Source organism: Arachis stenosperma, chromosome 1 (assembly GCF_014773155.1).
Source record: "Arachis stenosperma cultivar V10309 chromosome 1, arast.V10309.gnm1.PFL2, whole genome shotgun sequence".
In the NCBI taxonomy this organism is placed as follows: domain Eukaryota; kingdom Viridiplantae; phylum Streptophyta; class Magnoliopsida; order Fabales; family Fabaceae; genus Arachis; species Arachis stenosperma.
In genome coordinates this window covers 59,594,228-59,618,292 of record NC_080377.1, presented here as the reverse complement: position 1 = coordinate 59,618,292, position 24,065 = coordinate 59,594,228, and positions in this window count along the sequence as shown.

Below are 24,065 nucleotides of genomic sequence, written 5' to 3'. Positions count from 1 at the left end.
ATCTAGAGCTCTAATACCATGTCATGATACCACTCATCCCAAAAGTTTAAGCTGATGGATAAAAGTAACACACTACAAGAAAAAGAAATTTTTGTAACAAAAAAAGGGGCTATTGCAGTATGTCTCGTTACAAAAAGTTTTTGTAAAAAAAATGAAACTGTTACAATTTAAGATATAGTATTTTGTAACAAACTTTTCTAATACAAAAAATAAAAAATCGTTACAAAAGTGATAACAAATTTTGATCTTCAAAACATTTTTGGTAACAATATATTTTTTCCTATCATAAAATTTTGTTACAAAATATAACTTGATTTTGTAACATTTTTTTTCTTTAGTTACAAAACACTATTTATTTTGTAATAATTTTTTTAATACAAATTACACGCATAATTTGCCAAATTATATTATTTTTTAATTAATTAATATATTAACTAATTTAATCAACAAATCAACTGATGAGCGGATAATTTAAACGCTTTTTGGCACTATTTTTATATAGTTTTTAGTATGATTTAGTTAGTTTTTAGTATATTTTTATTAGTTTTTAAGCAAAATTCACATTTCTGGACTTTACTATGAGTTTGTGTGTTTTTCTGTGATTTCAGGTATTTTCTGGCTGAATTCGAGGGACCTGAGCAAAAATCTGATTCAGAGACTGACAAAGGACTGCAGATGCTGTTGGATTCTGACCTCCCTGCACTCGATATGGATTTTCTGGAGCTACTGAACTCCAAATAGCGCGATCTGAATTGCGTTGGAAAGTAGACATCCAGGGCTTTCCAGCAATATATAATAATTCATACTTTGCGCGTGTTTTGATGACATAAAATGGTGTCAAAACGCCAGCTCTCTACCCTTTTCTGGCGTCAAAACGCCAGAACTGGCATAAAAGTTGAAGTTAAACGCCCAAACGGGTACCAAAGCTGGTGTTTAACTCCAAGAGAAGCCTCTACACGTGTGAAGCTCAATGCTCAGCTCAAGCACACACCAAGTGGGCCCGGAAGTAGATTTTTGCATCATTTACATATTTCTGTAAACCCTAGTAGCTAGTTTTATTATAAATAGGACATTTTACTTTGTATTTTCATCTTGAAATCTTTGGAACGTTCTTCCTTATACATTGGGGGCTGGCCATTCGGCCATGCCTGGACCTTGTTCTTATGCGCAAAAAATAAAATATTAATGCACAACTGGCAAGTATACCGGATCGTATCAAGTAGTAAAACTCACCGGAGTGAGGTCGATCCCACGAAGATTGGTAGATTAAGCAACTTTAGTTAAGTGGTGCTTTAGTTAAGCAAACATGGTTTTGATTTCATGAGATTTTGATTCTTGAATGTAACTACTGAAGGTTAAATGACAAGGAATTTAATTAACTAAAATAAAGAAAGAAAATAAAAGTAAATAACTGAAACTTAAAGTGCAAGAAAATTAAATGATATTGGAGATAAATTGCAAGAAAATAAAGATTGCAAAATTGTAAAGAGCAGAAGAATAAATTGCAAGGAATAGAAAATAGAATGTAAATGATAGAATGATAAATTGCAGGAATATAGAAGGGAATTGGATAGTGGGAATTCTAAATAACTAAAGAGCAAAAGAGATGAGAATAAATGATGGAGAGATCATTAGGAATCAGAGATGCAAATTCTCATGAATTGATGTTGATCAATTCCTTCTCAATCATGGGTATAGATCCATGGCGGATTGTGGGTAATTGAGTTCTAATCTCTTGGTATCTCAATTTCTCTCAACACAATCAATTGTCACTCTCGTGATCTAATTGTTCATGAGAAGAGATGATGCTCAATTCTAATCCTTCATGTCACACAACTTTCAGGATCTCAACTAGGAGTGGTTACATCTCACATACCAACCCAAAGTGTATTGATCAAAGAAATCATGAAAGGATGAACTCTAAACTGAGTTATATGGCTCCATTCTCAAGTTCACCACACAAATCATATAGATTCAACCACTCTCTCGATGGTGATTGAATCTTTGAAGAACAAGATTTTTCTCCTGGATTAACCACTTGAATTGAGAAGGAGAAGAAGGTTTATCAACCCATTCAAATTTACAAAGCTCCTCCCCCTAATGAAGATGGGGTTTAGTGAATCATAGCTCCCAATTCAACAACAATTGCAAAAGTAGACATTAAAATTTAGTGTAGAGAAGAAGAAGAATGAAGAAGAAGAATAAGTTCTTAAAACTCAAATTCCAAGTTGCAATTCAAAAAAAAAAATTCTTCTCTGCTATGCTTCCCAACGGAAGTGTAGTACCAAGCAAAGTAAAAGTGTAGTGGAGGTAACTAAAATGCTGTAGAAAGTGTAAAAGTGTAAGAAAAAAGTCCCTTCAAGTACAAAACTCCTTCCTATTTATACTACTCCTAAAACTCAATTAGAGCTTTTCAATTGGGTTAGCAATGTGGGCTTCACTCTTGTTGAGTTCTTGGCTTAATGGAAGAAGTGTTGCCAAACAAAGGAAGTAGAGCTCATTTACATTGCTTCTGGCCCATTAGTTGGGTGTTACTGGCAAACACGCTAGCCTTATTGCACGTTGGCAACATGCTATGGCATTTTCTTGGGCTGGGAGCTTGGTGCTTGGGCGTTGTTGCCCAAGTTGTTGCCAAACACTTGGCTCATTCTTCCTTCTTAGCTTCACTTTTCATGCTTGATGTTACCTGAACTTTGAGCTTCAATCCTATGCTTCAATATGGACTATTATATATCATTGGAAAGCTTGGAATGTCTTCTTTCCAATGCACTTAGGAACATCTCAATTGGATCTTCCTAGCTCAAGTTATGCTCCCTTGAAGAGAGCAAGGTCAGGCTGCCTTGGTTGTGGCATTTTTGCCAAACACGCTAGTGCCAACGTGCTAGTGAACTTCCCTAGCCCAAATTCTTAGTCTTGGCATTGTTTATGGAATTGCCAAGGGACACGCCAGTTCATCCTTGCCTTGGCAACGTGTTCGAGCCCTTTTTTTTGGGTTCATTCATGCTTCCTTGAGTTTTAACCTTCTTTTTCTTATTTTTGGGGCCTAAAGATGACTCTGATTCAAGCTTCTATTTCATGCTTCACTATAGACAATTATATATGGTTGGAAAGCTCTAAATGTCAGCTTTCCAATGCAATATAAAGCACTCAAATTGGATCTCTGTAGCTCAAGTTATACATCCTTGAAGAGGGTTAGGTCAAGCTGCCAACTTTGCTGGAGTTGTTGGTGAACACACACCCTTTCTTCCAAGTTGGCAACGCCCAAGATCACTCTCCAGGGCTGCCTTGTATTGTTGGGCGTTGTTTCTGGTGTTGTTGATGAACATGCCAGTTTATCCTCAAGCTTGGCAATGCTCTCGAGCTCTTGGTTGGCACCCAGCTTTGCTTGGCCTAGCGTTGTTGTGGGCATTGCTAAGGGACACGCTAGCCTTCCTTGGCTTGGCAATGTGCTCGAGCCTTCCTTGGCCTCACATTCCTTGGCCTAGCATTGTTGTGGGCATTGCTAAGGAACACGCTAGCCTTCCTTGGCTTGGCAACGTGTTCGAGCCTTCCTTGGCCTAGCATTCCTTGGCCTAGCGTTGTTGTGGGCGTTGCTAAGGAACACGCCAATTCATCCTTGGCTTGGCAACGTGCTCGAGGCTTGTCTTTAAGATTGCATGCCACGTTGTTGCTAAACACACCCATAGAACTTGGCGTTGGCAATGTGCATGCTTCTTCCCCTGGGCCAAAACACTTTGCTCCTGGCGTTGTCCACAAACACACTGGAGTTGGTAACGTGCAATCCCCTGTTTCCTTGCTATGATTGATGTATCTTCAAGCCTTCTTGCTCCAATTCTTGCTCTATTGCCTTCTTGCTTCATCACCTAACATAAACTAAAGAATCTTCCTCAAAGTCTTGCCATCTTATGCAATAAATTTCAAGAGAATCATTCACATCAACTTGTTTATAAACTCCTTGAATCATTTGCATGGATTATGCCAAATTTCACCTAATTCTTGGTTCATGAATGCATGGAGAGAAAACTCATACAATTGCTTGTTTATTTTAGTAATAATGAGTTATATTAAGCTAAAACTAACTAAACTAACTGGCTAAAATAGCAAATATGCGAATGCATCACAACACCAAACTTAAAATGTTGCTTGTTCTCAAGCAAGAGATCAAAGAATTTGACAAAAGAACTTAAGATGCAAGAATTGAATATCTTAACAGAGAAAAACTTCTTTCATGAAATGTGTCATCCTCATTTGTGTAGTCATTTGTTTAATGCAAATGATCAAGGCTAATTCAACTTCTTTAGTTAAAATGCTTGCTTCAATACTAGACTAGTTAGGTTCATAGGACTCCTTTTTCACACCTCAGCATATAATCCTCAACTATTATTTTCTCTGCTTCTTTTTTCTCTTTTCTTTTTCAGTTTCCTTTGTTTCAATTGAGCTAAAAATCCTGTCTTAAGGCAGCTCTTTAGCATAAGCTTTCAATCAACAATCCCAAACCACTTGGTTTAAGTTGTTAAGTGTTGAAACACTCTTAAAGACTTACTAACTCAAGCCTCTCTCCTTAACACATTCAATCACAGGCATATAACTTTGAGATTCTATATGGATAGTGGTGTCCAGCACCTCTTTGGGCTGCTAAATGTTCTATTATGGGGTTACTCTTGAATGTGGGTTTTCAATCGATAATCCCGAGTTAGTTAACTCAAGTTACCAGGTGATAAAGCACCCCTCGGATTTACTAGCCCAAGTATGTCCCCTAACATCAATCACCACAGACACATATCCAAATTTTGTCATTGATGCCTAGCTTTTCATTATGTGTTCTTTATTTTCCTTATTATTTTTTCTATTGTCAAGGATTTTGTGCTTCTAACTTCTTAAGTCTTGTAACCCTTAACCAACTAGCCTTGTGTAAGCAAGCATCTTAACTCCCTTTAATTTCTTAAGCCCTGATTCGTTCACAATGGAAGCAAATACACTAGCACTTTTGTAGGACAACCTTATTCTTTCTAAGCAAGGTTTCTCTCTGTTTTTGTTAAAACCACATCTTTTATTCCATTGGCAAGTAAAAGTACTGAAGACAAGCATACATTCCAAGCATATGAGTGATACATAGCATAAATATGAGAATGAATACTGTAAAAGTGAACAGTTTAGAAGGTATATCATGTTTTAGATATATATCTCCTTTATTTATTAAAATATTAAAGGAACTTCACCACCTTTAAGCTTTAGGTTCCTTTCCTTTGCTTGATTCTCCTTGCTTTACTTTGCCCTTCGGATCCTCCCCTTTTTTCTTTCTTACTTCTCCTTGTTGTTTTGTTGTTGAGTCCTCCTCTTCTCTTCTCCATATCCCTGAGCTTACCATCCTCTCTCTCAGCCTTTGCATATTGAATTTTACCCTTGCAATCTCCTACTCTTCTAATAACTTGTGGGCTTCATTAAAGGTTTAAATTTGTGGGTTGAGCGCTGGAAGGGTTCCACAGATGTAACTGAGTTTTTCTTGAATGCTCATATCATATTCAATTCTATCTCTATGTCTGGCCTCCTTGAACAGTCTGTTTTTATTGAATTCCCTGTGAAAGATGTCTTGTCTACCATCCATCCTGTGGAGGAGTGATGAATGAGATTTGCTCGGTGGTCTAGATTTTCTTCTTATAGAAAGAATTACTTCGTTGTAAGCATAGCTCCAAACCAACAAACAATTCTCACATAAAAAATATTGAGTTGTCACATGTACAAATCCCAATGAAAATTAACCAAAGTATTTAGACTACGGGTCGTCTCACAAGGAAATGCAATGAAATGCTCAATTATTAGCTATGAAGTATGTTGACAAACACCTAGAATGCAAGAAAAGTAAACATCATAAAATGCAAGAATTAAAAGAACCCATAACTATCATGAACAAGAAATCAATAATAACAATCAAGATCAACATAAAAGAGACATGGAAACATAAATTTGCATTAAAGAAAATTAAAATCAACAAATGTTCATAAACATAAAAGAGGACAAAATAAGAGATTAACAAGAGAAACTAGAAGAACAAAGACAATAGAACACTAAAATGTAAAGAGAATTGAAATCAAAACAAGAATTGAAAGATGAATTTGAGAGTGATTAACCTAACTTTACCCTAATTTCTATCCTAAATCTAGAGAGAGGAGAGAGCCTCTCTCTAGAATTCTAGCCTAAAACATGATGAAAACTAAACTATGACTACTTGGTTCATTCTCCCCTCAATCCTTAGGTTCAATAGCATCATAAATGTGTTGGGTTGGGCCCCAAATGAGCTAGAAATCGCTGGCCACGAGTTGCTCTTTAGTGGGTCACGTGCTCAATCGGCACGTCCACACACATTGCGCGTGCGTGCCCCTATACGCAAACCAAAATATGGCAAACTTTATATCATTTTGAAGCCCCAGATGTTAGCTTTCCAACGCAACTGAAACCGTCTCATTTGGACCTTTGTAGCTTAAGTTATGGTCGATTGAGTGGGAAGAGGTCAGACTTGACAGCTTTACGGTTCCTTCATTTCTTCATGAGTTTTGCCACTTTGCATGCTTTTCTCCTCACTTCTTCCATTAAATTCTTGCCTTATGAACCTGAAATTACTCAACAAACATATCAAGGCATCGAATGGAATTAAAGTGAGTTAAATTTAGCTATTTTAGGGTCTAAAAAGTATGTTTTCACATTTAGGCACAAATCAAGGGAGAATTGCAAAACCATGCTATTTCATTGAATAAATGTGAGAAAAGGTGATAAAATCCCCCAAATTAAGCACAAGATAAACCACAAAATCGGGGTTTATCAAATCTCCCCACACTAAAACCAAGCATGTCCTCATGCTAAGAATAAAGGACAAGAAAAGGGTATGAACATTTATTCAATGCAAATAAACTATATAAACCTATCTACATGCAGGCAACTAAATGCAAAATGATTTATCTACTTGGTTAAAAGTAAATCAATCTCTAAGAACATATATAAGTGATGAGCGGATAATTTATACGCTTTTTCGCATTGTTTTTAGGTAGTTTTTAGTATGATCTAGTTACTTTTAGGGATGTTTTCATTAGTTTTTATGCTAAATTCATATTTCTAGACTTTACTATGAGTTTGTGTGTTTTTCTATGATTTTAGGCATTTTCTGGCTGAAATTGAGGGACCTGAGCAAAACTCTTATAGGAGGATGACAAAGGACTGCTGATGCTGTTGGAATCTGACCTCCCTGCACTCGAAATAGATTTTTTGGAGCTAAACAACACCAAATGGCGCGCTCTCAACGGCGTTGGAAAGTAGACATCCAGATCTTTCCAGCAATATAAAATAGTCTATACTTTATTTGTAATTAAACGACGTAAACTGGCGCTCAACGCCAGTTCCATGCTGTATTCTGGAGTCAAACTCCAAAAACACGTCACGAACCAGAGTTGAACGCCAAAAACACGTTACAACTTGGCGTTCAACTCCAAGAGAAGCCTAAGCTCGTAGATAGATCAAGCTCAGCCCAAGCACACACCAAGTGGGCCCCGGAAGTGAAATTATGCATCAATTACTTACTTCTATAAACCCTAGTAGCTAGTTTAGTATAAATAGAACTTTTTAATAGTTTATTGGAGGTCTTTGGACTATCTAGTTCTTTTGACCATTCGGTCTTTCATGGGGGCTGGCCATTCGGCCATGCCTGGACCTTCATCACTTATGTATTTTCAACGGTGGAGTTTCTACACACCATAGATTAAGGGTGTGGAGCTCTGCTGTACCTCAAGTTTCAATGTAAGTACTACTATTTTCTATTCAATTCGACTTATTCTTATTCTAAGATATTCGTTGCACTTCAACATGATGAATGTGATGATCCGTGACACTCACCATCATTCTCACTTATGAACGCGTGACTGACAACCACTTCCGTTCTAACTTAGACCGGGCGCATATCTCTTGGATTCCTTAATTAGAATCTTCGTGGTATAAGCTAGAATTGATGGCGGCATTCATGGGAATCCGGAAAGTCTAACCTTGTCTGTGGTATTCCGAGTAGGATTCTGGAATTGAATGACTGTGATGAGCTTCAAACTCGCGATTGCTGGGCGTGATGACAAACGCAAAAGAATCAAGGGATTCTATTCCAACATGATCGAGAACCGACAGATGATTAGCCGTGCTGTGACAGAGCATTTGGACCATTTTCACTGAGAGGATGGGATGTAGCCGTTGACAACGATAATGCCCTACATACAGCTTGCCATAGAAAGGAGTGACAAAAATTGGATAAAAGTAGTAGGAAAGCAGAGATTCAGAAAGAACACGACATCTCCATGCACCTATCTGAAATTCCCACCGTTGAATTATATGAGTAACTATTTTCTATTTATTTATTATTATTATTCAAAACTCCAATAATCTCTTAATGTAGTTGAATCTTCCTGACTGTGATTTACAAGATGACCATAGCTTGCTTCATACCAACAATCTTTATGGGATCGACCCTTACTCACGTAAGGTATTACTTGGACGACCCAGTACACTTGCTGGTTAGTTGTGCGGAGTTGTGACAAAGTGTGATTCATGTTTAAGAGCACCAAGTCTTTGGAGCCATTGTTGATGATCACAATTTCGTCCACCAAGTTTTTGGCGCCGTTGCCGGGGATTGTTCGAGTATGGACAATTGACAGTTCATCTTGTTGCTCAGATTAGGTAATTTTCTTTTTATTTTTTTTCAAAAAAGTTTTCAAAAATCTTTCAAAAATTTGTCTTTATTTTCGTTTTCCTAAAGAATATTTTCGAAAAAAAATTTAATAAAAATACAAAAAAAAATTTAATAAAATCATAAAAACCAAAAATATTTTGTGTTTCTTGTTTGAGTCTTGAGTCAAATTTTAAATTTGGTGTCAATTGCATGTTCATATTGTTCTTATATTTTTTCGAAAAATTCATGCATTCATGGTGTTCTTCATGATCTTCAAGTTGTTCTTGGTAAGTCTTCTTGTTTGATCTTGATGTTTTCTTGTTTTGTATTTTTTGTTGTTTATCATGTGCATTTTTCGTTTGTTAGAGTCCAAGCATTAAAGATTTCTAAGTTTGGTGTCTTGCATGTTTTCTTTGCATCAAAAATTTTTTAAAAAAAATGTTCTTGATGTTCATCATGATCTTCAAAGTGTTCTTGGTGTTCATCTTGACATTCATAGTGTTCTTGCATGCATCTTGTGTTTTGATCCAAAATTTTTATGTTTTGGGTCATATTTGTGTTTTTCTCTCTCATCATTAAAAATTCAAAAAAAATATCTTTTCCTTAATTTTCTCATAATTTTCGAAAAATTTGAGTTGACTTAGTGATGAGCGGATATTTTATACGCTTTTTGGGGGTAATTTCATGTAGATTTTAGCATGTTTTTATTAGTTTTTAATAGAATTTTATTAGTTTTTAAGCAAAAATCATATTTCTGGACTTTACTATGAGTTTGTGTGTTTTTCTGTGATTTCAAGTATTTTCTGGCTGAAATTGAGGGAGCGGAGCAAAAATCTGATTTAGGCTAAAAAAGGACTGCTGATGTTGTTGGATTCTGACCTCCCTGCACTCGGAATGGATTTTTTGGAGCTACAGAAGTCTGATTGGCGCGCTCTCAATTGGGTTGGAAATTAGACATCTAGGGCTTTCCAGCAATATATAATAGTTTATACTTTGCGTGAAGATAGACAACGTAAACTGGCGCTCAACGCCAGTTTCATGTTGTAGTCTGGCGTCCAGCGCCAGAAACAGGTTACAAGTTGGAGTTCAACGCCAAAAACACGTTACAACCTGGCGTTCAACTCCAGAAACAGCCCAGGCACGTGAGAAGCTTAAGTCTCAGCCCCAGCACACACCAAGTGGGCCCCATAAGTGGATTTCTGCACCAATTATCTTAGTTTACTCATTTTCTGTAAACCTAGGTTACTAGTTTAGTATTTAAACAACTTTTAGAGACTTATTTTGCATCTCATGACATTTTTAGATCTGAAATTTATACTCTTTGACGGCATGAGTCTCTAAACTCCATTGTTGGGGGTGAGGAGCTTTGCAGCGTCTCGATGAATTAATGCAATTATTTATGTTTTTCCATTCAAACATGTGTGTTCCTATCTAAAATGTTCATTCGCGCTTAACTATGGAGAAGGTGATGATCCGTGACACTTATCACCTTCCTCAATCCATGAACGTGTGTCTGACAACCACATCCGTTCTACATCAGATTAAATGAGTATCTCTTAGATTCCTTAACCAGAATCTTCATGGTATAAGCTAGAATTGATGGCAGCATTCATGAGAATCCGGAAAGTCTAAACCTTGTCTGTGGGATTCTGAGTAGGATTCTGGGATTGGATGACTGTGACGAGCTTCAAACTCGCGAGTGTTGGGCGTGATGACAAACGCAAAAGATGTAACACCCTAATATTCAAATCCTTATGCTCGAGTCATAAGTCAATGATATTACGGTGGTACGACTCTCAGGTGGATTTTTAATATATAAACATAGTTAATTTTGAAAGGAGTATTAATCGAGAAGCCTGAAAAGAGTAGAAATAAAATCGCGAAGACGTATCACTCACGTTTCGACAACGAACGGTTAAACTGTGAAGCCGAAAGCGATAAACGGACAAGGCATAAAGGAGATTGAGAGATAGATAACGGATAGATATATATATAACATAAGTAATAGCCACTAGTCGCGACCCGCGAAGTTTAGGCCGGCTAGGGTACAGTATAAAAGTAGTTGACAACAGTATGTCCTAATCTCTCCCAAAGGAAATATAAAAGCCTCTATAGGCAAGTTCCAAAAGAGTTCAATACATAATATAATCCTTTCAAAACAAAGGTGGAGAGATTCTAAGCAAAACACATTGTAGAGAAAATAAAGATCTTCGCCGGCTCTTAGACGAACCACAGCTCACTTCTGAGCACCTGGACCTGTATCTGAAAAACAAGAGATATATACGGAATGAGAACCCCGGGCCCATGGGTTCCCAGTACGGTAAAAGTGCCAAATAAATACAATGCACTGCAATAAAAACTCACTAAGCATCCTAAACTCCTTTTCACCAAGTATCCAGCCTAGATTCTCACTAATCCATAAATAGGCATCTGTCGTAAGGGGATACTAAATCTAGTTCATGTTACACACGTTTCCCCAACTTTCTGATTATTCCATGAATCAGACTCAGAATCATAAGCAAAGCCATCACCAGTTGTTCTGCCTCAGCAACTCTATATCAATACATCATACCCTCGCCTGGAGCTAGTGAAATCACATCACTGCGTCTACCCAGGGGGCTCAAATGATCTCATTCAAAAATCATCATCATCATGCAATCGCATCATCAAATCATCTCATCAAGAACAGCCCTCAACATACACCGACACCAACATGTGGATCTCTCAGTTGTACAAACACAAGCAATACAGACAAGTAATACACAAATAAGGTACAAGTAGAACAAGTAGCACATAATCAGGTAACATAGCGTATATAATGTAGAAATCCAAACAAATAGGCAAACCCAAACAATTCAAACATATGCAAATGATGTATGCCTGCCCTATGGCTGATGATATCATCTGTCGGTTATATAGCCAACCCGACACGTCCTGGTAGCTAACCATGGACAGAAACACCCCTCGCGAAGCAAGTAGGTTTGAGCTACAACCCCCTTGCTACTACCCGCTCAGCCCAGAGCCAGTGGAACAACCACTACTGCGGCTACTACCCAGGCGGGTGTTTAACAGCTCAACCTGGAGCCAGTGGAACAACCACTACTGCGGCTACTACCCAGGCGTCACAATCTCTGACCTGGAGCAAGTGGGACAAACCACAACCCTTGCTACTGCCCAGGTATCTCAAGCATTAACCCGGAGCAAGCGGGACGAACCACAACCCTTGCTACTGCCCAGGTATCTTAGGCATATATTCATTCAATCTCAATTCATATTATCAATCCTCATTGTTATCACATCTCAAACATTAACCTGGAGCAAGTGGGACGAACCCCAACCCTTACTACTACCCAGGTATCAGAGTTACATTCATTCAAAACTCCATAATTAACTCATTTATCATAAACATCATTTTTCGTCTCATACCTGGAGCAAGTGGACTAGCCACTGCTACTACCCAGGGAAACTCGCATCTCAGATAGTGGAAGTGCGAATCACAATTATCAATAATTCAGCATAAACATGCATGAATTCTCATCCATGGATCAACATCCATATCAGCCATCCGGCTCGCGGTTAAATCCATAACCAGCCAATATTCATAGCATACACAGCTATTTCGGCTCACGGTTCAATCCAGAACCAGCCAATTTATAAACAATTACGGCCCTTCGGCCAATGGCATACCAAGCACTTCCACCACCATCCTCCACATCTCACATAATCATCAATGATCCTCATTGATTATTCATTTTCCCCTTGCTTCACTCGCAAGTTACCTCATTCACTAGCCCCTTTCTAATAGCTAGGCATATCATAACGATTTAGGATATAAGTGGTGAGATCGGAGGCTTAGAAGTATGAGATTTGGCTTTTAAAACTCAAATATCAACTTTGGCATGAAAACAATGCCACGCGTACGCGTACTCCACGCGCACGCGTGGATGTCCTTAAAAACTCATCGACGCGCAAGCGTCATGCACGCTAACGCGTGGATTAAAAATTTGCCAAATCGACGCGCACGCGTCAACCACGCATACGCGTGGATACTCTCGTGCCCCAGGCACAAAGCTGGCACAGTTCTGGCACAACTCTCTGGAAAATGGCTGGGCATTGGGTGCAGCACTATCGGCGCGCCCGCGCACATCACGCGCACGCGTGGATGGCGTTTTCGGGAAGATCGGCGCGTACGCGCCAAGTGCGCCCACGCGCAAGGGGTTATTCTACTAAAAATCTTCTAAGTTAAAAACTGCAGAATTCACAGCTTCAACCCCCAATCTTCCGACGGACATAACTTCCTCATTTTAAATCGTTTTTCACCCGTTCTTCGAACGGCATGGACATCCCGGATCCAATTTCATTTCTAAACAGATTTGGCACAAAACAAAGATCCGTAGTCCAAGTTATGTCCCGTCAAAGTATGCCCAAAACCATGTTTTCATATAAAACCACAAAGTGCCATTTTCAAAACAAGCCATTTTCAACTCTTTTCAAAATCAACCAAAACATGCCAATTTCAACCCTTTTTGAAACCAATCAAAATATACCAAAATCAACATCAAGCCTCCTCGACTCATACATTAACACTTTACCACGAATCACAAAAACCATCATATAAATCATCTTTACCCATTTCAAGCAAATGGCTAAATTACAAACATATCAACATGTCATACATACTTCCTCATCCCAATTTCCAACTACACTATTTCCAATCAACCATCATTATACATAACCAATATCATACTCACTATCACGTGGTTTCACCCCAAATCAAACTTAATCATTTCTCAAGCGTATATCACAACATACATATCTCTCATGCATTATCATACCATCAAGGCATCAATAATCATACTCACATATATGACCACAAAATATATCCCAACCAAAATCAAACATACCTCATCTATACTATTTCACCCAAAATTACCAATTTCCACACTTCAACTCCTTAAACCTCGTTATTCAATAACCAACCCAATCATTCATATATTCATTATATGAAATTCATCCAATCACTTGTGTCATCATACAATACACACATCAACTTACCTCCCTTACCTCTTTCCGGCCTCCGGCCCAAAATTTACGGCCTCCGACCCAATTTCACAATTTAAATGCATAAACCACAAATTAATACTCATTATCCAATACTTCAAATTTTCAATACACCAAGCATACAAGGCCACACAATTCTCAACCCAATCATCAATTCACATTACATACCAACTACGCATATTAGCATCAACCATTTACACAATCCAAACTTAATCCTAGGGCATCTAGCCTAGGAATTCTCATCACATCACACGGTACTTAAATGAAACTTAAACCGTACCTCTTGTAGCCAAATCAATTGAGCCTCTTCTATGGAAGTCTCCACCAACCCTTAGCTCCAAGCCTCACCAAAGCTCCACAAGCAACACCAATCTCCCAATTGTGCACCAAAACCATCAAATACACTAACATAACCAATATCACATACATACATCAACCTAGGGCTCATAAAAATCATAAATCACAAGGGTTTGAGCACTTCTTACCTCAGCCCATATGAAGTAGGGATAGAACCCACTTAGAATCCATGTTGGAGTATCCCTAAACACCCAAAATCACAAGATTTCAACACTAACTTCCCAAAAACGTGTAACAGTGGTGAAATTCGAAAACTGGGCAGAGATGAATGGAATACTCACCACAAAACTTAGATAGAAATGTAGAGGATGAGAAGAGCGACGCGTGGCCGTAAACGGCTCGTCAATCGGAGCTCCGTAGCTCAAGTTATGGTGGTTTGAAGATCAAAGAGAGTTAGGTTTCCTCTCTTCTCTTCCCTCCTCTCAATTTCAGCGCCCCAACCCTCTTTTAGGGTAAAAATGAGCTGAAATGCTCATAACTAATGTTTATATATGTTGGGTCTTGGACCCACTTAGGCCCAGTTCACTTATTTTTGTCCGTTGGCCCAATTTTGAACCAAAACCTTTAACATTAGCGCTTTAAATCACACTTCAAATATTTCTACCTCCCCTAATTATAATTCCTCATTTCTTAATCTTATTTACTCATAATCAACTTTCTCAGCTATAGTACCAGACAGGTCTCAGCTGGTACTGCCGGTCAAAATTCCACTGCGCACTTTTACGCAGAAAACTATGTCTTCCGACTCGGAAAAATTCACTGAATCCAAATATCATATTGAAATCATCAAATTCCAATTGCCAAATCTTCCAACCATATTCGCTCCTACTTACTCATTATTTAATTAATTTCGGTTAGACCGGGTATTACATTCTACCCCCCTAACAGAAATTTTCGCCCTCGAAAATTCCATCCATCACTACGAGTACTCGAGCGTAGTCTGCCGTTATATCCAACGCATAACAGTTCCAAGGTCCTTTCACTCTGCGCGCTTCCGTTGCCGCGCTCTGATTTCTCTATCTCTGAGGATCTCGGTCATTCGTTCCTTACTTTTATCGTCTCATGAACTCACACCCTATTAAATCTCAAATCATGTCATCAATAATATTGTCATCATCGTTAATCATAGCCATCATCACACATCACTATAATCAATCAAAGCTTTCTTCGTTTTTAGAATCCAATGAGTTTGTACTAACAAGCTGACAAACTCTTATGAATCCGCTTTGCTTTACTAATCTATAAAAGCTTTCGAGATACATCTCTTTTGTTGAAGTTACTCAGATCAAAAATCATCTTCAAAAATATAACCAAGTACTCTTTCAAATTCTTGGGAAAATTTTCAACAGCGCCTCTCCAAAAATTGGAGTTTACCACCCGTCACGGGTTCCCTCAAACCAATCTCAGTACCACATCAGCATTGCAATTTAAAGGTTTCCAAACGATTCCTCTGAAACCGATCATTACAAATCTTGATCTAAATCCACAGTCACCATGACCAAACATCATAGCACTCATCTCTCGAACACAACAACTTGCACTCAATCATCATCTAAATCTGATTACGCATCAATGATAATTTTCTCATCCGTTTCAGAACCATCAAGGCTCACAGCCGCAATTAATTCCAATTATCTAGAATCATTATCTGTATAAGCTCACTAAACTTTTAAGTACCCAAAGCATAAGGCATTTCTAATCATACCCCACTTTTCCTTATTATTACCATACTATGCTAACGCTTTAGCAAGCTTCCACTACGCCACTTTGATTTCTCGTCAAGTATTAGCTCCATCACTTATTTTCTCAAGTACCCAACCACAACTTAGCATGACTGGTATTTCAAATCAACGTTTCTAAATCCATCATTTAGGACCATTTCTTATCTATTTAAATCAAAGGAACTAAAAGTCACGGGTCAATCCGTTTTACCAAAAATCCAAAAATTAACCAACTATATAACAAACACAACACATTATTTTCAACAGAAAATCATTTACATCACAAGCATTTATCCATTTGTATTAAGGTAAATCCTTACTCGGACCATCCGGTTTGCTTCTCAGTCTAACATTAAGCTCGACATTCCCAGTTATACTGTATAGGTGGTATTATAAAATCACACACTGCCATTTAAGCTTGATTATTGCAATTACCTCAATCTTACTGCCGCAATCGGCCCGCATCCTGACTCTCTCCCTGTTGGCAATTTCTTGATACATGCCCTGGTAACCCGCACTTGTAACATATGCCTAACCCTAATCGGCATGGCCTATTTGGGTGATGACTTCCACATCTCTGACAGCTCAGAACATTAGAAGCAGCCGCTGCTCGTTTTCCCTTACCATCCCTTTGGGACTCCTCACTCGTCGCAAGGTCATTTCGCCTTTGAGGAAAACGTTGTGGGTATCCTCTTCTCTTAAACTCTTGACCCCTTGTTGGGTATTCTTGATTGTGCTCCCTGCGGTGGGACTCCCGACGGTCATTCTTTGCCTCAACAGCCTTCCTCACACATTCTTCAGCAATACGGCTCTTGTTCACAAGTTCAGAGAAGACCCTAATCTCCATCGGTCCAACGGAGCTTAGGATTTCACTTCGAAGTCCTCCCTCATACTTAATACACTTCCATTCCTCGAAGTCTCCCGGAGCTCCCTGACACATGCGGGAAAACCTGAATAGCTCCTCAAATTTGTCTGTATACTCAGATACGGACATAGCACCTTGCTTCAACTGTAGTAACTCCAATTCCTTGGCTGTTCTGGCAGAATTCGGAAAGTACTTCTTATAGAATTCCACTTGGAAGGCATCCCAAGTGATAGGATCATTCCCCTGTTGCAGGAGACGTCGAGCCCCTTGCCACCAATGCGATGCTTCCCCTTTGAGCAGATAGGTAGCAAATTCAACACGCTGCTCTTCAGGCACCAACTGCGCTTGCAGCGCTCGCTCCATGGCCTGAAACCAAGTATCAGCTTCAGTCGGATTGGTGGTCCCCTTGAACTTAGGTGGATTAACCTTTAAGAAAGTTGCCAGTGTCATCGGGCCCTGAGCTTCCCTTCCGCCATTGCCATTATTGTTTATCTGTTGCCCAAGAGCCTCCGCAGTGGCTTGCATAGCAGCAGCCATATTCTCCAACGCCGCCATAAGGTTTACCGGGTTATTCGGGTTGACTTCCGGTTCCTGCGTACTAGTACGATCTCTCTCACGTCCCTGACTGGGTCCACGAGGCGCCATCTGGTTCCTATACACACCAAACAATCGATATCAAGTTGATCAGTCTCAATATCGGAAGTGTAGTGCTTCAAAGTACCAAAGGTACACTCATGGACTTCATGCTAGATGTATCAGTTAGATACCCTAACTAGCACAGGCACAGACTCAGAGTATGCATTGAAGCATAAGCAGTTCCATCCCTCAGGCTCACGAGGACGAACTGCTCTGATACCATAATGTAACACCCTAATATTCAAATCCTTATGCTCGAGTCATAAGTCAATGATATTACCGTGGTACGACTCTCAGGTGGATTTTTAATATATAAACATAGTTAATTTTGAAAGGAGTATTAATCGAGAAGCCTGAAAAGAGTAGAAATAAAATCGCGAAGACGTATCACTCACGTTTCGACAACGAACGGTTAAACTGTGAAGCCGAAAGCGATAAACGGACAAGGCATAAAGGAGATTGAGAGATAGATAACGGATAGATATATATAAACATAAGTAATAGCCACTAGTCGCGACCCGCGAAGTTTAGGCCGGCTAGGGTACAGTATAAAAGTAGTTGACAACAGTATGTCCTAATCTCTCCCAAAGGAAATATAAAAGCCTCTATAGGCAAGTTCCAAAGAGTTCAATACATAATATAATCCTTTCAAAACAAAGGTGGAGAGATTCTAAGCAAAACACATTGTAGAGAAAATAAAGATCTTCGCCGGCTCTTAGACGAACCACAGCTCACTTCTGAGCACCTGGACCTGTATCTGAAAAACAAGAGATATATACGGAATGAGAACCCCGGGCCCATGGGTTCCCAGTACGGTAAAAGTGCCAAATAAATACAATGCACTGCAATAAAAACTCACTAAGCATCCTAAACTCCTTTTCACCAAGTATCCAGCCTAGATTCTCACTAATCCATAAATAGGCATCTGTCGTAAGGGGATACTAAATCTAGTTCATGTTACACACGTTTCCCCAACTTTCTGATTATTCCACGAATCAGACTCAGAATCATAAGCAAAGCCATCACCAGTTGTTCTGCCTCAGCAACTCTATATCAATACATCATACCCTCGCCTGGAGCTAGTGAAATCACATCACTGCGTCTACCCAGGGGGCTCAAATGATCTCATTCAAAAATCATCATCATCATGCAATCGCATCATCAAATCATCTCATCAAGAACAGCCCTCAACATACACCGACACCAACATGTGGATCTCTCAGTTGTACAAACACAAGCAATACAGACAAGTAATACACAAATAAGGTACAAGTAGAACAAGTAGCACATAATCAGGTAACATAGCGTATATAATGTAGAAATCCAAAACAAATAGGCAAACCCAAACAATTCAAACATATGCAAATGATGTATGCCTGCCCTATGGCTGATGATATCATCTGTCGGTTATATAGCCAACCCGACACGTCCTGGTAGCTAACCATGGACAGAAACACCCCTCGCGGAGCAAGTAGGTTTGAGCTACAACCCCCTTGCTACTACCCGCTCAGCCCAGAGCCAGTGGAACAACCACTACTGTGGCTACTACCCAGGCGGGTGTTTAACAGCTCAACCTGGAGCCAGTGGAACAACCACTACTGCGGCTACTACCCAGGCGTCACAATCTCTGACCTGGAGCAAGTGGGACAAACCACAACCCTTGCTACTGCCCAGGTATCTCAAGCATTAACCCGGAGCAAGCGGGACGAACCACAACCCTTGCTACTGCCCAGGTATCTTAGGCATATATTCATTCAATCTCAATTCATATTATCAATCCTCATTGTTATCACATCTCAAACATTAACCTGGAGCAAGTGGGACGAACCCCAACCCTTACTACTACCCAGGTATCAGAGTTACATTCATTCAAAACTCCATAATTAACTCATTTATCATAAACATCATTTTTCGTCTCATACCTGGAGCAAGTGGACTAGCCACTGCTACTACCCAGGGAAACTCGCATCTCAGATAGTGGAAGTGCGAATCACAATTATCAATAATTCAGCATAAACATGCATGAATTCTCATCCATGGATCAACATCCATATCAGCCATCTGGCTCGCGGTTAAATCCATAACCAGCCAATATTCATAGCATACACAGCTATTTCGGCTCACGGTTCAATCCAGAACCAGCCAATTTATAAACAATTACGGCCCTTCGGCCAATGGCATACCAAGCACTTCCACCACCATCCTCCACATCTCACATAATCATCAATGATCCTCATTGATTATTCATTTTCCCCTTGCTTCACTCGCAAGTTACCTCATTCACTAGCCCTTTCTAATAGCTAGGCATATCATAACGATTTAGGATATAAGTGGTGAGATCGGAGGCTTAGAAGTATGAGATTTGGCTTTTAAAACTCAAATATCAACTTTGGCATGAAAACAATGCCACGCGTACGCGTACTCCACGCGCACGCGTGGATGTCCTTAAAAACTCATCGACGCGCAAGCGTCATGCACGCTAACGCGTGGATTAAAAATTTGCCAAATCGACGCGCACGCGTCAACCACGCATACGCGTGGATACTCTCGTGCCCCAGGCACAAAGCTGGCACAGTTCTGGCACAACTCTCTGGAAAATGGCTGGGCATTGGGTGCAGCACTATCGGCGCGCCCGCGCACATCACGCGCACGCGTGGATGGCGTTTTCGGGAAGATCGGCGCGTACGCGCCAAGTGCGCCCACGCGCAAGGGGTTATTCTACTAAAATCTTCTAAGTTAAAAACTGCAGAATTCACAGCTTCAACCCCCAATCTTCCGACGGACATAACTTCCTCATTTTAAATCGTTTTTCACCCGTTCTTCGAACGGCATGGACATCCCGGATCCAATTTCATTTCTAAACAGATTTGGCACAAAACAAAGATCCGTAGTCCAAGTTATGTCCCGTCAAAGTATGCCCAAAAACCATGTTTCATATAAAACCACAAAGTGCCATTTTCAAAACAAGCCATTTTCAACTCTTTTCAAAATCAACCAAAACATGCCAATTTCAACCCTTTTTGAAACCAATCAAAATATACCAAAATCAACATCAAGCCTCCTCGACTCATACATTAACACTTTACCACGAATCACAAAAACCATCATATAAATCATCTTTACCCATTTCAAGCAAATGGCTAAATTACAAACATATCAACATGTCATACATACTTCCTCATCCCAATTTCCAACTACACTATTTCCAATCAACCATCATTATACATAACCAATATCATACTCACTATCACGTGGTTTCACCCCCAAATCAAACTTAATCATTTCTCAAGCGTATATCACAACATACATATCTCTCATGCATTATCATACCATCAAGGCATCAATAATCATACTCACATATATGACCACAAAATATATCCCAACCAAAATCAAACATACCTCATCTATACTATTTCACCCAAAATTACCAATTTCCACACTTCAACTCCTCAAACCTCGTTATTCAATAACCAACCCAATCATTCATATATTCATTATATGAAATTCATCCAATCACTTGTGTCATCATACAATACACACATCAACTTACCTCCCTTACCTCTTTCCGGCCTCCGGCCCAAAATTTACGGCCTCCGACCCAATTTCACAATTTAAATGCATAAACCACAAATTAATACTCATTATCCAATACTTCAAATTTTCAATACACCAAGCATACAAGGCCACACAATTCTCAACCCAATCATCAATTCACATTACATACCAACTACGCATATTAGCATCAACCATTTACACAATCCAAACTTAATCCTAGGGCATCTAGCCTAGGAATTCTCATCACATCACACGGTACTTAAATGAAACTTAAACCGTACCTCTTGTAGCCAAATCAATTGAGCCTCTTCTATGGAAGTCTCCACCAACCCTTAGCTCCAAGCCTCACCAAAGCTCCACAAGCAACACCAATCTCCCAATTGTGCACCAAAACCATCAAATACACTAACATAACCAATATCACATACATACATCAACCTAGGGCTCATAAAAATCATAAATCACAAGGGTTTGAGCACTTCTTACCTCAGCCCATATGAAGTAGGGATAGAACCCACTTAGAATCCATGTTGGAGTATCCCTAAACACCCAAAATCACAAGATTTCAACACTAACTTCCCAAAAACGTGTAACAGTGGTGAAATTCGAAAACTGGGCAGAGATGAATGGAATACTCACCACAAAACTTAGATAGAAATGTAGAGGATGAGAAGAGCGACGCGTGGCCGCAAACGGCTCGTCAATCGGAGCTCCGTAGCTCAAGTTATGGTGGTTTGAAGATCAAAGAGAGTTAGGTTTCCTCTCTTCTCTTCCCTCCTCTCAATTTCAGCGCCCCAACCCTCTTTTAGGGTAAAAATGAGCTGAAATGCTCATAACTAATGTTTATATATGTTGGGTCTTGGACCCACTTAGGCCCAGTTCACTTATTTTTGTCCGTTGGCCCAATTTTGAACCAAAACCTTTAACATTAGCGCTTTAAATCACACTTCAAATATTTCTACCTCCCCTAATTATAATTCCTCATTTCTTAATCTTATTTACTCATAATCAACTTTCTCAGCTGTAGTACCAGACAGGTCTCAGCTGGTACTGCCGGTCAAAATTCCACTGCGCACTTTTACGCAGAAAACTATGTCTTCCGACTCGGAAAAATTCACTGAATCCAAATATCATATTGAAATCATCAAATTCCAATTGCCAAATCTTCCAACCATATTCGCTCCTACTTACTCATTATTTAATTAATTTCGGTTAGACCGGGTATTACAAAAGAATCAATGGATTCTATTCCGACATGATCAAGAACCAACAGCTGATTAGCCATGCTGTGACAGAGCATTTGGACCATTTTCACTGAGAGGATGGGAAGTAGCCATTGACAACGGTGACATCCTACATAGAGCTTGCCATGGAAGGAACTTTGCACTTTTGCATTGAGTTGAATATCACATTACAGGAATTCAGAAGACAAAGCATCTCCAAAACCCCAACATATTCTCCATTACTGCACAACAAGTAATTATTTCACACTCTTTTATTTTTTCTAATAATTCAAACTGATAATTATAATTGATATCCTGACTAAGAATAATAAAATAAACATAGCTTGCTTCAAACCAATAATCTCTGTGGGATCGACCCTTACTCACGTAAGGTATTACTTGGACGACCTAGTGCACTTGCTGGTTAGTGGTACGAAGTCATTAGAAATCTTGATTTTGATATTGGGATTACAATTTTGTGCACCAAGTTTTTGGCGCCGTTGCCGGGGATTGTTCGAGTTTGAACAACTAAAGGTTTATTTTGTTGCTTAGATTAGGAATAATTTATTTTTGTTGTTATAGAGTCATTAAATTCTGAGTCCTTTATTCCCGTTTCAAAAATTTTTCAAAAATAATTATTTTTCTTTATCAAATTTTAATTTTTTTTCGTAAGTTTAGTGTCTTGTTCTAAGTTTGGTGTCAATTGCATATCTTGTATTTTTCTTTAAATTTTCGAATTTGTGTTCTTTGTTTTTCCTTGATCTTCAAATTGTTCTTATCAATTTTTCTTGTTTGATCTTTGGTTTGTCTTGTTCTGTGTCTTTTCTTGTTTTTCTTGTGCTTTTTCAAAACATTAGTTTTCAAAAATTTATTTTTATCTATAAAAATAATACATCTTTAAAACACGTTATATTTACTGCCCAATTGGCTAGAGCGTTGGTTTATGTTCTTGATGATTGGGCACCGGTTCTATTAAAAATCTTTTTTCAAAAATAACTTTTCTTGATTTAATCTTGTGCCAAACTTTAAGTTTGGTGTTTTCTTGTTAATTTTGATATAATTTTCGAAAATTATTTTGATTTGCTAAAAATTTTAAGTTTGGTATTCTTTCTTTTGTTCTTGGTGTTCTTGTGAATCTTCAAAGTGTTCTTGAGTCTTCTTTGTATTCTGATCTTAAAATTTTAAGTTTGGTGTTCCTTGGTGTTTTCCCTCCAAAATTTTCGAAAACAAGGAGCATTAGATCTAAAAATTTTAAGTCTTGTGTCTTTTATGTGTTTTTCTCTTTCATCATAAAATTCAAAATTCAAAATATATATAGATATATATATATATATATATAATAATAATAATAATATTTTATTATCTTTTTCAAAAATATCCTAACCACTTTTTCTCTCTCCTCAATTTTTTTCGAAAATCTTCACAAAACATTTTCAAATTTTTTTAATTCTATTTTTATTTCATTTTTATTTTATCTTATTTTATTTTATTATTTCGAAAATAAATTTTTATATATAATAAAATAAATAATATCAACATCCGTATCATCTCCCTTGCTCCATCATGGAATTAAGTGGAAATGAACAGTCCAGAAGGACTCTGGGGTCGTATGCTAACCCCACTACTGCTTCATATGGGAGTAGTATCTGTATACCCTCCATCGGAGTCAGTAGCATTGAGTTGAATCCTCAGCTCATTATCATGGTGCAGCAAAGTTGCCAGTATTCTGGTCTTCCACAGGAAGAACCTACAGAGTTTCTAGAACAATTTTTACAAATTGCTGACACAGTACATGATAAGGAAGTAGATCAGGATGTCTACAGATTATTACTGTTTCCATTCGCTGTAAAAGGTCAAGCTAAGAGGTGGTTAAATAACCAACCTAAGGACAGCATAAAGACATAAAAATAGCTGTCAGAAAAATTCCTGAATCACTATTTTCCTCCAAA